We start from the raw sequence: 16869 nt of genomic DNA on the forward strand, positions 1-16869 counted from the left end.
TAAAAAAAATTCTCTGCTCATGTCAAAAGTGTCATCTGCCTCAAACGTACTTTAAAAATCATGAATCCATACCAAATATATCATTCAAAGCTCTCATAGTATCACAATGGTTCCAAAAAACTATGAAGAGTTCACACAGTACAGACAAAATACAATTTCGTAAGTGTGAAGTAATCCAACTCTGTAATTACGTAAACATCTGTCACTGACGTAGTAAAAAAATGTTTATCTCTCAGTTAAATGATGAGATAGCTGTGTAATTTGTGTGTTAGAGAAATATGGTACCGATATGTAAAGTTGTATAAGCAAATACCATATTAGCTAGGGTTCCTTGTGGTTGCCACACACATGGTACACAAAGTAAGCGTGTACCCCCCTGAGGATTAATGTAATTATACCCTGAGGTGTTACAGATTACAGCAATGAAATGAAATGTATCACTGAAAACTTTCTTTGTAATTCAAAAATCTTTAAAAATAAATGTTTTAAGTACAAAATTAATCACTGAAATGCGTGTCCTGTAGCGCTAAATGTGCATATTGTTGTAAGATAATCTCTGTGAAAGTGTCGTAGTTATTTTCCTCCAAAAGCTAAGTTCTGCAGAAGCCAATGTACTTACCTCATGATAAACAAAAGTGAAATGCTTTGCGTAGAGATATCTTAGTTATTACGCTTATTGTTGTGATGATGAAAGTACTGTGCTGTAACGTATTGTTGTGCTATGGAAAAGGCTGTCTCCTTGTAGCTATACCACAAAAGTTACTAATAAAACATGTTTTGATTTCCAGAAGAATTCAGAAAACTGTGCAGATATAAAACAGATACACCGCAAAAGCAACATTGTAAATTGTCACTCATTAGTAGCGTCGTGATAAAAATCGTGTAGCTGTCACATAAACTAACCTCTGTGTCATCTGGTATCTCTCAGAAAGCACTTTAAATTCAGAATGTATTTTCAAGTAAACCAAAATGTTGCATTAAAATCTCATTAGCAGTACCAGTATGTGTCCTAAGTATGTAACCCTGATAGTCGTTATGTAATCGTGCAACTAACAAGCAAGAATGTACAAATACAACACTGTGTCGTCTGTTCACTATAACAATGCATTCGTAATTTCTGTTTTAAAAATGTTCCCTAGGTTCTAGACTGGATATTTAACTTCAAACATTGTTGCATGTTAACAGTTTCTTAAGTCTGACAAAGCATACTAAAAATGTGAAGTGAAAAGTTATGTGACAAAGACAAAGTTAAAAAGCAGATTATCTTTCAATAAATGGTTTTACATGTGAAATGTGGTGTAAACCTTTACTCTTCCTAGTACTCAGAGTTTGAACTTGAATGCAATTGTCAGGCGGTATACGTCGGTGAAGAATACTGGAGTTTTTCTCAAGGTTAGCGTCTATATTATTTTTCTCTGAGCCACCTGGCGCACGCGGCTGCCTGCGGTACGAGTCATTGTCTTTCTCTTTGTTGGCGCGCGTCGTTATTGGGATTTGGAGACCTAACTTCTACAAATTCACCTCCTCGAGAGGGCCCTGCTCTGTTTGAATCCCGCCAGTTCTGATGCAATTGACGTCTGTCGTTATGATCATATCGTCTGTCGTCATTTCGGTAGAATCCGTAGTTTCTTCCTTGTCGGTCACGTGGTGGAGAATTTCGCCCTGAATCGTAACTCCGCGCTGAACTGTTGCGTCTGAAGTTATTCTGTCTCCCCTGGTAATAATTGTTTTGGTTCCCACATTGTCTGTTTCTGTGGTTATCTCTGTCATATTCATTACTACGGAAATGCGATCTTTCTCTGTAACTATTACTACTCTGCCAACGGTTGTCATACGGGTGGTGTCTGTTTTGGTCACGATATGTGTTGTGAGAATAGCCTTGTTGTGTCCAGTTATTATTTCTTTCATCGTGGAATTGTGACAGATGTGACCTGTAATTATTGTGCTCCTGTTTCCGCGTTCCCCGATTGTCAGTGTCAATTTCCAATTCTTGTAACAGACCCTGAAATGCTTCAATGTCATCTTTGCAACGTCCTGCTAAAATAATATGTCGTAAATGTTCAGGCAATTTGAGTAAGCAAATGCGGATGAGTTCTGAGGGGCTGTATGGGTTTGAAAGATATTGATTCTTATGCAACATGTCTTCAAAATATTTGACAAGACTGGAAAATTCAGATTGTTCAAAGTGTTTCATCATCATGATGCTATGTTTTACACGGTCTTGTGTAGCTTGAGACCAATATGCTGAGAGGAAGGCATGGTAAAACTCTCCTTCACTGTGGCAATCGTGAATTACCGATCGCATTCTTACAGCTGGTTCATTCTCTAAGTAGCCACACATAAATTCTAATCTGTGTTCCAACGACCAGTTGGGAGGAAAACAATGAGAGAATTGATGGAGCCATGCTTGTGGATGAATGTCGTTGCCAGAATTCTTAAATGTTTTGAATTTACGTGTAGTAATGAACAGCTTATAGTCAAAATCATCGTGTCGGCGAGTAGCATCTCGGTCATAGTTACGTCGTGTCGGCGGTTCCATCTCAAAATTCGGTGCACATTGCCAATTTCTTTCATAACTTCCGAAATGCCCTGTGTTATTATTTTGTGTCTGTTCCGTATTTGTATGTCCCTCTTCCCGTATTGGGGCGCGAGTGTCCTCTGAAATACGTAATTCTTGTACTACTTGTGCCAACTGATCTTGCACTTCCCGGATTTCTCTTTTGTACTGTGTATTGATTTGATTTTGATTTTGTTTGAATTTTCTAATTTGTTCATACTCTTCAGTGTCCATGAAAGCTACAGGTGTTGTGTCATTCAGATCATTATCTACCTTTGTAGATAAGTTAGTGAACTGATCTGAAAGTTCGGCTACTTTATCCGATAGTGAAATCATTTCCTCTCTATGTTTTTCTGAACCAAGTTTCAGAGTGTCCATTTGTGTTGCAATCGTGTCTACTGTGACCTTTAAGGTTTCCTGAGTTTTTGCAAGTTGCATAACCGTATCGGTAGATGCAACTGAGTCAAATTTTGCTTGCAAGGTCTCATGATTTTCATGAACAATAGTTTGCAGTTCTTTTATAGCTGCTTCGTGATTCTGTAGTGCATTTTCATGACGCGAAAAAATAGGTTGGAAATGTTCACAAATTTGTGTTTTTACGTCATTACAGACTTTTTGACATTTCGATTCAATGTGATGTAACTCAGCAGTTAAATCCTCACGTGTTCGTTCAAGAGTTTGCTCCAATGAGTCTAACTTTTTAAGATTTTGTTCCATTGTGTCTAACTTTTGAAGCTTTTGCTGTGTTTGTCTCTGATTTTGTTCCATTGTGTCTAACTTTTTGAGATTTTGTTCCACTGTGTCTAACTTTCGAAGATTTTGTTCCATTGTGTCTAACTTTTGAAGCTTTTGCTGTGTTTGTCCCATTTGCTGTATTAATTGTAATAACAATGCACTGGTGTCTGGAACATGTTCCTCAGTGCTTTTCGGCAGTGAATTTGCACCGGCAACATTCACATTTTGACAAGCAGAAAATGTGTCTTGACTTATTTGAGAAAACGGTGAGGAACCAAAACCTGAATCTACAGTATTTGCGAGATTGTTTCCTGTCATTTCGGATTCCTGAGGCGAGCTGTTGCCGACCGATCGTTCGATAATGCGTCCCTCTTCACTAATTGTTTCACTGTCCACGCCATTGTTTGCCGCCCGCTCCATTTCCCTATGCACAGTTACCAAATTACTACTTTGAATGTCTGTTAATTCATTACTCTGCGGCGCTAACACACTGCTTTCGTCTTCACTGTCACTTCTCAGTTTACTTTGGAGCCTAGTGTTACGTTTTTCACACGCCATTATTGTCACAGTATTTCACACGACAACACAGAAAAACACAATTTGAAGATCAAAAATAAAAGAACACATTAACATAGCACTGAAAATAATATCTAGTTAATTGCAATCGCAGCTGCGAAATACTTGGTGCAAATCTACATGCATGCCACAACTGTTTTACTATACAACAATGAAAGACTGCAACTACAAAGGAAATTCCCTCTATAATTACGCGCTAGCAATAAACAAAATCTACACTAATTACACAAACTACAAGAAAAAATCAGAAGATTCCAGGTTCGAATCCTGGCAGGGTCGCCATATGAAACGTCCCCTTTGAACAATTATACACGACTGACCTTAAACTGACACACAATATTTTGTTAGCGCAACGCAATCTGACTTTCAAAATTCCCTACAAAAGAATGGCCCTGACTAGCATTAAACTATACCTTTCACAAATCACTTACCTCACAAAATCTTCGCTGCTCAAGCTACTGCAATACAGCGAGCGCCACTACTGCCAGCTAAATAAAAGATTCAAACTACTGAAGGCACTAACTACTGATAGGGATAGTTAGCAAATGAAAGATATTAATAGAGAACAAACAATGTATTTACCTTGATATCATCATATATAAATATACCAGTTCATGAAAAATTACAAAACTCCGCCATCTCTCTCCCCACATCCACCACTGCTGGCGGCTCACCTCCAACTGCGCAACGCTACGCGCTGTTCACAGCCGGCTGCCGCTGCCCAACACTACAATGGCAGACAACAATGCAAACTAGCCACAGACTGCACACAGCACAGCCAGTGATTTTCATATTGAGCGCTACGTAACGTTGCCAATAAGAAAACATAAACAGCCTACTTACACGGTTAATATTCCTTCCGGGTAGAGTCTAGTGGCAACCCGTTTGAGATGCTGAGTGTTTGTTTTGTTTTCTAAAAAATACGTGTAGCTCAGCCTGTTGTGCTTCACAGAGGCAAAAACAAGGCGACGGACCTACGCGGAAGATCATGAGGCGGAGGACTTGCAGCCGCTGTCAGTCCACGCACAGAACTTCGTTACCGGCCAGCGCACCACCAGATTTAAATTTTTCCTTATTATCTTAATCATATAATGAGATTCCTTGAATGTTTTCCCTTTTTAAGAACAATACTTCAGACTGCCTTCTCCATCCATCGCATTCCGCGCGTGATCACTGTCATCGTCGATGAGTCATTAAACCCTAATTATCCTCCTTTTCTTTAACGCTTGCTCGACTTGAGTGGTGTGCTGCTGGATAACGGTCGACTTCTGCGTGGCGTCCGAAAGAATTTGAACCGGTCGCCAAATATTTTCTCCTTCTCTCTTCTGCTGCACTCACTTGAACCAACTTTACGAATGTTTCTGGGGCAATTTTCTAACAACCTATATCAAAGTCTGTGTTTTATGGGTTCGTCCACTGCATTACAAGGTCAGTTCTCGCAGTCGATAATCACTCAATGATCGCAAAGCTCAAATATGCTTTGAGTTAAAGCGGAACCACGCGTTTTAAACATGCCATACCTTTCAAATCGTGCTCCATTCATCAGTACTATTAAAAATGCGACTACTACAGCGGAAAAAGCATATTCGAGGACAAATAACTGTTGTTTAAATAGCATAATACTCGTCAAATAATTGTTTTAGAAAGTACAAAGTGTGCAAAGCAAAAGCGGCATTATTCTTAAGATAGGCAACCCAGCTTACATTATTCACAATTCGGGCTTATGATGTAACCTGGATTGCCTGTCTTAAGATACATAAAATATTTTCAGGGCTACTTTCGTTTTGCCCACCCTGCAAACCCTCGTACCATGACCGCCCCGCAGTACACCACGGCTTCCACACTCTGAATGTAGATGCTGCTGCAGTTACTTATTTTGTGCGATTCCTCAGAATATTAAGGCGAGAAAAAGTGGTTTATGCTTGTTTAATTCCTCCTAAAAAGATGTACAACGGTTTATTCGTTCTGTTGGACTAAACTTTTTCTTTAATGCCACTGGAACTGTCTCAACAGTCACTGCTCCATCCTACCCACAGTCCTAAAGATAGGGCCTACCTTCACAGTATAACTTTTCTTTTCCTGAATCATGTATGTCGTGATACAATTCTTTTAAAATCGCCGCTCTTTTCACAAATCCGGAATCGACTGCGACAAATCTAGCTATTCTACATCGACTGCTTCAGAAGAAAACTTCTTTGTAGACCACAATCTAAAATTCCACACAATAAGAGCTGGTTCTGGTTGAACATAACTGACACTTTCGCTTACTACATAAAATTTCTGTAAAGGTATCCTTCCGCTTCCAGGTCGATCTTTTTACTTAAATATTTGCTTTATCAGCATTCCTAATGTGGACAGTATACTTTGTTTCTGGTTTATGTTTCAGTTTTACTGGCATGTAGTGGTAGTCAGAATCACGTTGAATTCGCAGTCACAACACGTTTTATGTTTTTCTAATAAAACCTTTTGAAACAACTGATGTATTTCAGTCGAAGTACGAGATCGAAATACCTCGAATATGATAACTAGCTTCACTCAAAAGTCAGTGTTTTAATTACCATTTATCAAATTGTCGATAACTATTGTAATAATATTCTCCGCAAAATTCAATTTCTGTTTAGTAACCCTCTGATCAAACAGAATCGTTTGATATGCGTCTCAAAGATATTATGTTTAATTTTTATTCTGGCGTTTTTCTGTTGATTTTGGTTACGTATGTTTCTTTTTACCCCTTCCACCCCATTTCAACCCTGCTGAATCAATATGTTACAGACATGATTTTCATGCGAAGAGAACCGTCAGTTACTGAGGGACTACCAATATCATTTGGATGCGTTGAACTGTCTGTACAACTGGCCGTCAATACAGCTTAAAATTACACAAAACTTACATTGAAAAGCCAAAAAAAAACCGGTATACGTGCCTCATATCGTGTACGGCCCCCGCGAGCACGCAGAAGTGCCGCAACGCGCGTGGCACGGACTCAACTACTATGTGGGGTAATGCTGAAGGGAACTGACACCATGAATCCAGCAGGGCTGTCCGTAAATCCGTAAGAGCACGAGATGATGGAGATCTCTTCTGAACAGCACCACAGCAAGGCATCACAGATATGCCCAATAATGTTCTTGTCCGGGGAATTTGGCGGCCAGTGGAAGTGTTTAAACTCGGAAGACTGTTCCTGGAGCCACTCTGTAGCAATTCTGGACGTGTGGGGAGTCGCATTGTCCTGCTGGAATTGCCCAAGTCCGTCGGAATGCACAATGGAAATGAATGGAAGCAGGTGATCAGACAGGATGCTTACGTAGGTGTCACCTCTCAGAATCGTATGTAGACGTATATCACTCCAACCGCACACGCTCCATACCAGTACGGTGCCTTCACTAGGCTTGAACAGTCCCCTGCTGACATGCAGAGTCCATGGATTCGTCAGGTTGTCTCCATACCTGTACACGTCCATTCGCTCGATACAATTTGAAACGAGACTCGTCCGACCAGGCAACATGTTTCCAGTCATCAACAGTCCAATGCCGGTGTTGACGGCCCCAGGCGAGGCGTAAAACTTTGTGACATGCAGTTATCAAGTGCACACGAGTGGGCTTTCAGCTCCGAAAGCCCATATCCATGATGTTTTTTTCGGTGAACGGTTCGCACGCTGTTACTTGTTGAAGCCCCAGCACTGAAATCTGCAGCAGTTTGCAAAAGAGTTGCACTTCTGTCACTTTGAACGATTCTCTTCAGTCGTCTTTGGTCCCATTCATACAGGATCCTTTTCAGGCCTCAGCGATGTCGGAGATTTTATGTTTTACGGGATTCCTGATATTCACGGTACACTCGTGAAATGGTCGTACGGGAAAATCACCACTTCGTCTCTGTCTTAGAGATGCTGTGTCCCATCGATTAGATTAGATTAGATTAGATTAATACTAGTTCCATGGATCATGAATACGATATTTCGTAATGATGTGGAACGAGTCAAATTTTCCAATACATGACATAATTAAGTTAATTTAACAACATACTTAAGTTAATATAACAACTTTTTCATTTTTTGTGGTTTTTTATTTTTTTATTTTTTTAAATATGTTTTTCTTTTTCCTTTTTTTAAAATTTATATCTAAAAATTCCTCTATGGAGTAGAAGGAGTTGTCATTCAGATATTCTTTTAATTTCTTCTTAAATACTTGTTGGTTATCTGTCAGACTTTTGATACTATTTGGTAAGTGACCAAAGACTTTAGTGCCAGTATAATTCACCCCTTTCTGTGCCAAAGCTAGATTTAATCTTGAATAGTGAAGATCATCCTTTTTCCTAGTATTGTAGTTATGCACACTGCTATTACTTTTGAATTGGGTTTCGTTGATAACAACAAATTTCGTAAGAGAGTATATATACTGAGAAGCTACTGTGAATATCCCTAGATCCTTAAATAAATGTCTACAGGATGATCTTGGGTGGACTCCAGCTATTATTCTGATTACACGCTTTTGTGCAATAAGTGCTTTATTCCTCAGTGATGAATTACCCCAAAATATGATGCCATATGAAAGCAACGAGTGAAAATAGGCGTAGTAAGCTAATTTACTAAGATGTTTATCACCAAAATTTGCAATGACCCTTATTGCACAAGTAGCTGAACTCAAACGTTTCAGCAGATCATCAATGTGTTTCTTCCAATTTAATCTCTCATCAATGGCCACACCTAAAAATTTGGAATATTCTACCTTAGCTATATGCTTCTGATTAAGGTCTCTATTTATTAATGGCGTCATACCATCCACTGTACGGAACTGTATGTACTGTGTCTCATCAAAATTCAGTGAGAGTCCGTTTACGAGGAACCACGTAGTAATTTTCTGAAAGACAGTATTGACAATTTCATCAGTTAATTCTTGTTTGTCAGGTGTGATTACTATACTTGTATCATCAGCAAAGAGAACTAACTTTGCCTCTTCATGAATATAGAATGGAAAGTCATTAATATGTATTAAGTACAACAAAGGACCCAAGACTGACCCTTGTGGAACCCCATTCTTGATAGTTCCCCAGTTTGAGGAATGTGCTGATCTTTGCATATTATGAGAACTACTTATTTCAACTCTCTGCACTCTTCCAGTTAGGTACGAATTAAACCATTTGTGCACTGTCCCACTCATGCCACAATACTTGAGCTTGTCTAGCAGAATTTCATGATTTACACAATCAAAAGCCTTTGAGAGATCACAAAAAATTCCAATGGGTGGCGTTCGGTTATTCAGATCATTCAAAATTTGATTGGTGAAAGCATATATGACATTTTCTGTTGAAAAACCTTTCTGGAAACCAAACTGACATTTTGTTAGTACTTCATTGTTACAGATATGTGAAGCTACTCTTGAATACATTACTTTCTCAAAAATTTTGGATAAAAAGCTGTTAGAAGGGAGATTGGACGGTAATTGTTGACATCAGATCTATCCCCCTTTTTATGCAAAGGTCGTGCGCCGACTATAACAGGACTTTCAGACTCATTTAAATCTTGATAACCTGTCATTGTAGCAACATTAACCTATTAACAAGTGCGCCACTCACTTGTTGTCTTATACAGGTGTTGCAACCTCAACGCAGTATTCTGCCTGTTTACATATCTCTGTATTTGAATACGCATGCCTATACCAGTTTTTTTGGCACTTCAGTGTAGTTTTAGTGTTGACGTAGGTATTGTTTGACACCATGAGAATGACGCCACAAGCCACTAGGATAAAGAAGCATCCTCACCTGAAAAGGAGCACTTGAGCAGTTGTGGTGACAGGCTTGACATCATACTGATGAGTGTAGCTAGTAGACACTTTAACAGTTGCGCATATGAGTATATTTTCGAGATCGTGTTGTATTGATTTTAGTAGCGGGAGGCGCGAAAATGGCGAGACTGATCCAATGAAACAATGGAGTGGTCCTAAGTAGTGTTCTTTTTGGGGTTCCGTACCTCAGTGGATGGAAACAGAACCCTTAAATAATCACTTTGTCGTCCATCTGTCTGTTCGTCTGCTAAAACGTCTTTTTCTCAGTAATGGTTAGATTTAACAAGTTGAAATTTGTGCCAAATACTAAGGTCTTCGGTGCCTTGGCGATGTAAAAAATGTAAACATCTCAGTCAATGCAGTCAAAAGAAACGGCCATTTGTATCACATCTTTTCATACTTGTAAACTCAGTCATCAAAAAGTGCAGGATCCTTCTCGTTAACCTAGAAGCACGAAATTTTACAAAAAGCAGGGTTTCATACTATAAGTGAAGGAAAAGAAAACAAAAATTGTAAATTTGTAGTTATACCATTTTAAAGTGTTTTTTGCCATTTGTTGTTAGTCTGTCTGTCGGTCTGTTAACACCCCGTTTTCTCAGAAACGGGCAGAGGTATCCAGCTGAAATTTATGTCAAATACTAATGTCTAAGGACACTTCAGCGTATACAAAATTTAAGCTTCTAAGTCAACACAGTCATAAGAGACAGCCATTTATGTCACATATTGTGGTCCTCACGAAGTCACTCATCTAAACCTCTAAATGAACTGTCTGCACCTGGTTTTGCTTTTTTTTTTTATTTTGATAGCTAAATGTACGAACGCTACACAATGTTTCCGTGTGTTACTTGTATAGTTATAAAACACCTCACTGAACATATGCACAACAAACGACAGAAAGTTAAGTATATCCATGGCAGTTGTCGATCTGAGAGTCTATTGTTGTTGTTGTGGTCTTCAGTCCGAAGACCGGTTTGATGCTACTCTACCCTGTGCAAGCCTCTTCATCTCCGAATAAATACTGCAACCTACATCCTTCTGAATCTGGTTAGTGTATTCATCTCTTGATCTCCCTCTACGATTTGTACTTCCCACAATTTCTTGTAGTACTAAACTGGGGATCAGGAGAGAAATTGGGAGACTACATTACCAATAAGGACTCACGCTAATGTCATGTGAAATAAGCTATAGATGTACCTCAGTGTACAATGGTTGCTTGATATTAGAGATCTGGCCAAACTTTAAACTGGAATACACACACACACACACACACACACACACACACACACACACACACACACACATAGAAATATAAACACATTTTTATACATCAATTGATTACAGTGTCATAACATTCACAATTTCATATATAGAAAGACCTCTGCAGTTGATGTTACAGCTACACAACAGACCAAAAATCTTCCGCACGTCTATTCAAGGCTACCAGCCGCGTATTGACAGGCAAGGCAATTACAAAGAGCCAAACGAGACGTCAATGTCCTTTGGCCAACGAGTACTCGCCTCGTGCCCAGACAAAAGCAGTTAATTAGCTCGCTAACGACGCAGCGTGCCGACTGGAAAGGTACTTCCGACATTTAAATCGTTTCTTGCTTTGGCGGCTGTCAGCTGCAAATGCTAATCGCTCAGCAGTCAAACGCTTGTCCTGGCATGGCTGTTAACCGGCAGAAATCTTGCATAGCTTTTCCGCTTGTTCAGTGATTAACAGGACCTTAGATACAGGCTCTGTAATCTGCTTCAGTATCCTTTCTTGTACCCCAGCTAAACCAGGCACTTGCTGACTGTTTCATTTGCTCCATTTACATTTTTTTATTATATCAGAACAAGAGCCGGTTTATATAGAATGACGGTTTCTTGATATTATTTTTATTCGGGTGTGACATGATACACCTGTGTCCAAATTTCAATCTGAATAACGTGCCGATTGTTTGTCTTGAGAAGTTATGATCTTTATGTTTGGTATCGCATGGGATTTTAGATTGCTCATTAGCGACATGAGTTACCAAAACGCGTAATAGCCTGCCGCTGAAACCTAGATCGTGATCTGAGACAACTACGGAATTTTTTATGTAAAGGTTTCAAATAGCGACATAACTCATTAATACCTACTTCCTTTTACGCTTCAGCACTCCTTAGCACTTGAAGATTGTTTCAGAGGCCATGAAAATTTGCACATATCTTCTTCAAAAGTCCATAAGTTTCAGTATATATGTTTTACAATGATTCGTAAGGAACTACGGTAAATCGGAAGTTACCGGTTCTGTTTTCGGTTTTTGTTGTCTTTTGAAGACCGCCATTGATCCCCATGCACCACAAAATTCGAAAGACACTTTGCAGCACTAAAAGAAAGCAGCATCTTTTGAATGAAGCCGTCAGGATGGCTTAATAAACTTCTTTATTAATTATGTTTTTTTGGCTACTGCCATAGTTGCTAATTCTTACAGTCTTCGATTAGGTTAACTTTATTCCGCAAAGACTTCAGCATGTGAGATCGCACCGTTTCGACCAGCTGTTAGGAGTTTTGGTACATGAGATTTATAACGTTAGTCTCTTCCGCTTCATCGCCCCACTCTGTGCATTCTTTTCTTGACCACATACGGGATAAGCGTCCAGCGTACCGTACTCTTCCCAGTTCTTAGAGTTTCTCTTCCTCTTTGACACACCAAGGTGAATTGGACAGCCTAAATATTGGGACAGCAAAAGTGTCTGTAACATCAAAACACAGCCACTTTTTGGAGTCATTTTTGTTAAACGGCTTATCCTTACGAGTGCCAATGCTTTCTGCCTGAAGTCACCTTTTTCTTTATTTTTTATTTTTATTTTATTTTATTTTTTAAGTAACAAAGCCTTTAAGATGAAGTTACCGACTCTGCTGCAAGACAGAGACGTTCTAGAGGTACACTGAGGTACTTCTACGAATGTAGTGCTTTGTAGGAGTCACTTAACAGCGTGCAAAGCAACAGTCAGCGCGGAGATGGTGCTTCGTGTTTTAGGAGATTGTAACTAGCATTTTTTATAGCAGCCGTATTAAGGACATCTTTGACAGCGAAAGTATATCTAAAGCTATTTTAACATTAATTTGAGTTTATACTACTGCTTTTCTGAATGGCTTGGAAATGAAAGCACTGGGGCAGTACATAGTTTTCTTACAAAATATATTAAATTTTAGCTTCATTTCTGCTTGTTTTTCAACACTTCAATTTGTTTTAGGCATTATGATTGCATGGAAAGTTTGAGATATGGAACTGTGTCTAGGAAAATCGCGAATTTGCTGTCAGATATAACACATGAAATGATAGGTGGCTGAAGACTGTATGTCCTAGGGATTCCAAAGTGAAACCATCGTCTTAAAACAACTGATTGTTTACTTTTCGCCAATTTCTTCTCCTTTTCGCTACTTACGGTGGTAATAAAGGTTAATATTCTGAAAAATTTTAAAACTTTATTCTGAAGTCAAACCACCTCTTTAAAACAATTTAGTGTTTAATTTTTGCCAATTTCTTCTTGTAGTCATTGCTTCATTGCTTACTATGATAATGAAAGAAGTTTTGTGAAAAACTTAGAAACAATATTTTTTTTATAGTGTTGGAATTCAAAGTGTTAAGCAAAACATCAAATCAGTGTGTTTTATCGTGCACTGTCACAATAGAAACTCACGATAAGCCGACCTTAGCACCGTCATTCTCAGGTGCGAAAATATCGTGGTTGACTAACAGGCCCACACAGCTAAGCTTAAGCAGACTCGTGCATTTGTTTGATTGTTGTTATTACACTATACCCGGCCGCATCACCAGCGGTTACTCCCGCATATTCTACTGAATCGCTGCAGATAACTGTGTTGACCGGATTCTCGCTGGCTGTTTACCGGCGTGTACACCCGGAGTTGATTGTGTGTACTGGACATGTATTTTGTGTATTATGGTGTGCATTTTTGTCCTTTGACGTTGTTTTATGATTATAGTCAGTTGAAAATCGTTTTAGTGTAGAGAAAAACAGGAAAATATATTTTACTCGCCCTTTATCATAATTAAGCAACGGCCTTGCCGCAGTGGATACACCCGTTCCCGTCGAATCACCGAAGTTAAGCGCTGTAGGGCGTGGCCGGCACTTGGATGGGTGACCATCCGAATCGCCATGCGCTGTTGCCATTTTTCGGGGTGCACTCAGCCTCGTGATGCAAATTGAGGAGCTACTCGACCGAATAGTAGCGGCTCCGGTCAAAGAAAACCATCGCAACTACCGGGAGCGCGGTGTGCTGACCACACGACCCTCCTATCCGCATCGTCAGTGAGGATGACACGGCGGTCGGATTGTCCCGATGGGCCAGTTGTGGCCTGAAGACGGAGTGCTTTTCTTATTACGATTATTACTATTATCATTATTATTTCAGAAAGGGACTTCACAGCTCCATCAGGTCACAGTTGTACAGCAAACGTTAACTCTTGAAGAACGGTATTGATAGAAAAAGTTTTTAGCTCTTATTTGCATAGAAAAACATCTTGCATTGGAAACACTTTAAATGATATCTTGAGCCCATATACGAGGGTTGCCCAGAAAGTAATGCTCCGCATTTTTTTCTCAGCTGAAAACAATGCTACGAACGCGAAACGTTACGTATGTATTATTTCAAGCCTCCTGAGTGAGTGTACCAAGTTTCCGTCACTTCCGACAGATGGCGTAGCTGCAAGATAGTTTCAAAATGGCGTCTGTAGGTGGTATATGTTACAAGCAACGAGCCTTCAATAACTTTATGACTGCAGATAAGGAAATTGTGGTGAATATTCACAAACGCTTGTGCAAAGTCTATGGAACAACTGCTGTCGACAGAAGTGCAGTTAGTCGCAGGGAACGGACGGTGAGGTCACCGGAAGACGTTCGGCGTAGCTCCACGATTTGCAGCGGGCGGGGAGACAGTCCACAGCTGTCACATCTGACATGTTGCAGCGAGCTGATGTTGTCTATTGCGAGGACAGACACATTACGACTCGGTAGTTGGCGCTGCATCTGTCAATTAGCAAAGGAAGTGTGGATGCAGTTATCAGCACGTTTGGATATTCAAAAGTGTGTGCGAGATGGGCCCGCGCTGTCGAACGTTGGATCAAAAATCGCGCAGAAAAAATATTTGTCTTCATTTGCTGCAACGTTTTGAAGCTGAAAGGCAGGCCTTCTTGTCGCGCACTGTGACGGGTAATGAAACCTGGGTTCACCATTTTGAGCCTGAAACAAAACGGCTGTCGATGGAACGGCGCCATTCCGACTCCCCACGGAAGAACAAATTCAAAGCAACTGATTCCGCCGGTAAGGTCATGATCACCGTGTTCTGAGACTGTGGAGGTGTGATTCTCATTGATTTGATGCCTACCGGTACCATTAATTCAGGAGTATATGACAACAGATTAAGAAAACTCAAGACGCGCTTCCGGCGACTTCGGTGCCATAGCAACCCAGGAGATGTTTTGCTGAAACACGATAGTGCTCGGCGCAACACAGATTTGAGGACTGCTGAACACATCTCAAAAAAGGGTTGGACAGTGTTGTCCCATCCACCCTACAGCCATGATCTAGCCCTTCGGACTTCCACATGTTTGGGCCATTAAAGGATGCCATTCGTGAAAGACATTTTAAGGACGATGCGGAGATAATTCACACAATAAAGCACTGGCTCCGCCACCAGGACAAAGATTGGTACCGACAGGGCATATACGCTGCTGTTTCGCGGTAGAGGACGGCCGTAGAACGGGACGGAGATTACGTGGAAAAACAGGGTGTGTAGATAAAACACCACTATTTAGTGTGTGTAATTCTCATCATGTTCAATAAAGGATTGTTGAAGAATAAAATGCGGTGAATTACTTTTTGGGCAATCCTCGTCGATAAACAGCGCAGTTTTCATGTATCCCGGGACTTACCAGTAAACTCTGGCCATGTGCTGAGTTAGGGTTCCAATGTCATTCAGAAATCAACTCCTTTTTTCTTGTTTTGTTCTAGACAGAGTTGGGAGATGTTTTTTACTAGTGTTGATACCTTCAATCTGAACTTCTTCAGCTTCTGGAGAATAAGTGAAAGTATTCTGTTGATGAATGATATGTGGCGTGGTGTCATTTTTCATTTGTTTCGCGAGTACATTGTTGAGTAGGAATTGTTAAACAGCTTATTCTTGTTTCAGAACCACTGCTTTCTACTGAGCCATCTCCAGTATCTCCTGATCTTTCGTCTCTCTTCGACAGTCTTTCATGCAAATACATGAAGCTGTAGGCCTGAAGCGATTTCTTCTTCTACCCCACTCAAAATGAAATGACCGTGTAACATTGATGACTGCGAGGCCCCTTCTGGGGAAGTTCGGCCTCTGAGTTGTAAGTCTTATTTCAAGCGACGCCACATTGGGCGACTTGCGGTGATGATGAGGACAACACAACACACTGTCCACGAGCGGAGAAAATATCTAACCCGGCCGGGAATCGAATCCACGCCCGCTGCATGATAGTCAAACACGTTATCACTCAGCTAAGCAGGCGGATCTCTTTCTATAGTAAGCCTGTCTTGTGAAACATTTCAACTGGATACTCTCAGACTATGTCCTGTTCTAGGGATCTCCCTTCATCTGTTTATATATACGTCCATTTATGATGTCGTCCATCATTCCAATTCTTTTCCCTCGTCATCCTCTCATTCCTTCCTCTTTTTCGGGTATAATTCTTCGTTGTACACAATTCATACATAGAACACTAGGCGCGCAGTCCGGAACCGTGCGACTGCTACGGTCGCAGGTTCGAATCCTGCCTCGGGCATGGATGTGTGTGATGTCCTTAGGTTAGTTAGGTTTAAGTAGTTCTAAGTTCTAGGGGACTGATGACCACAGGTGTTAAGTCCCATAGTGCTCAGAGCCATTTGAACCATACATAGAATATGTCGCGGTCGAGATTTTTTCTTGTTTCTGATCACTTCCAATAATCTTTTTTATGCCCCTATCTTTTTCATTACTTCTTCATAGTCTATCAGTTGATTTCACCTTAAGTATTCTTCTCCATAGCCACATTTCAAAACTTTTTAAATATATTTCTTCTTTTTTCTTCTTAACTGACCATGACTCACTGCTGTGGAACCCAACACTCCAGACACATCATTCAGTAGATCTGTTCTTCAGCTTCATAGGAATTCTTGTAGCTGTTAGTAACTGTTTCACCTTTTCAAATTCTCACTTTCCCA

Source organism: Schistocerca serialis, chromosome 6, assembly GCF_023864345.2.
Source record: "Schistocerca serialis cubense isolate TAMUIC-IGC-003099 chromosome 6, iqSchSeri2.2, whole genome shotgun sequence".
Classification (NCBI taxonomy): domain Eukaryota; kingdom Metazoa; phylum Arthropoda; class Insecta; order Orthoptera; family Acrididae; genus Schistocerca; species Schistocerca serialis.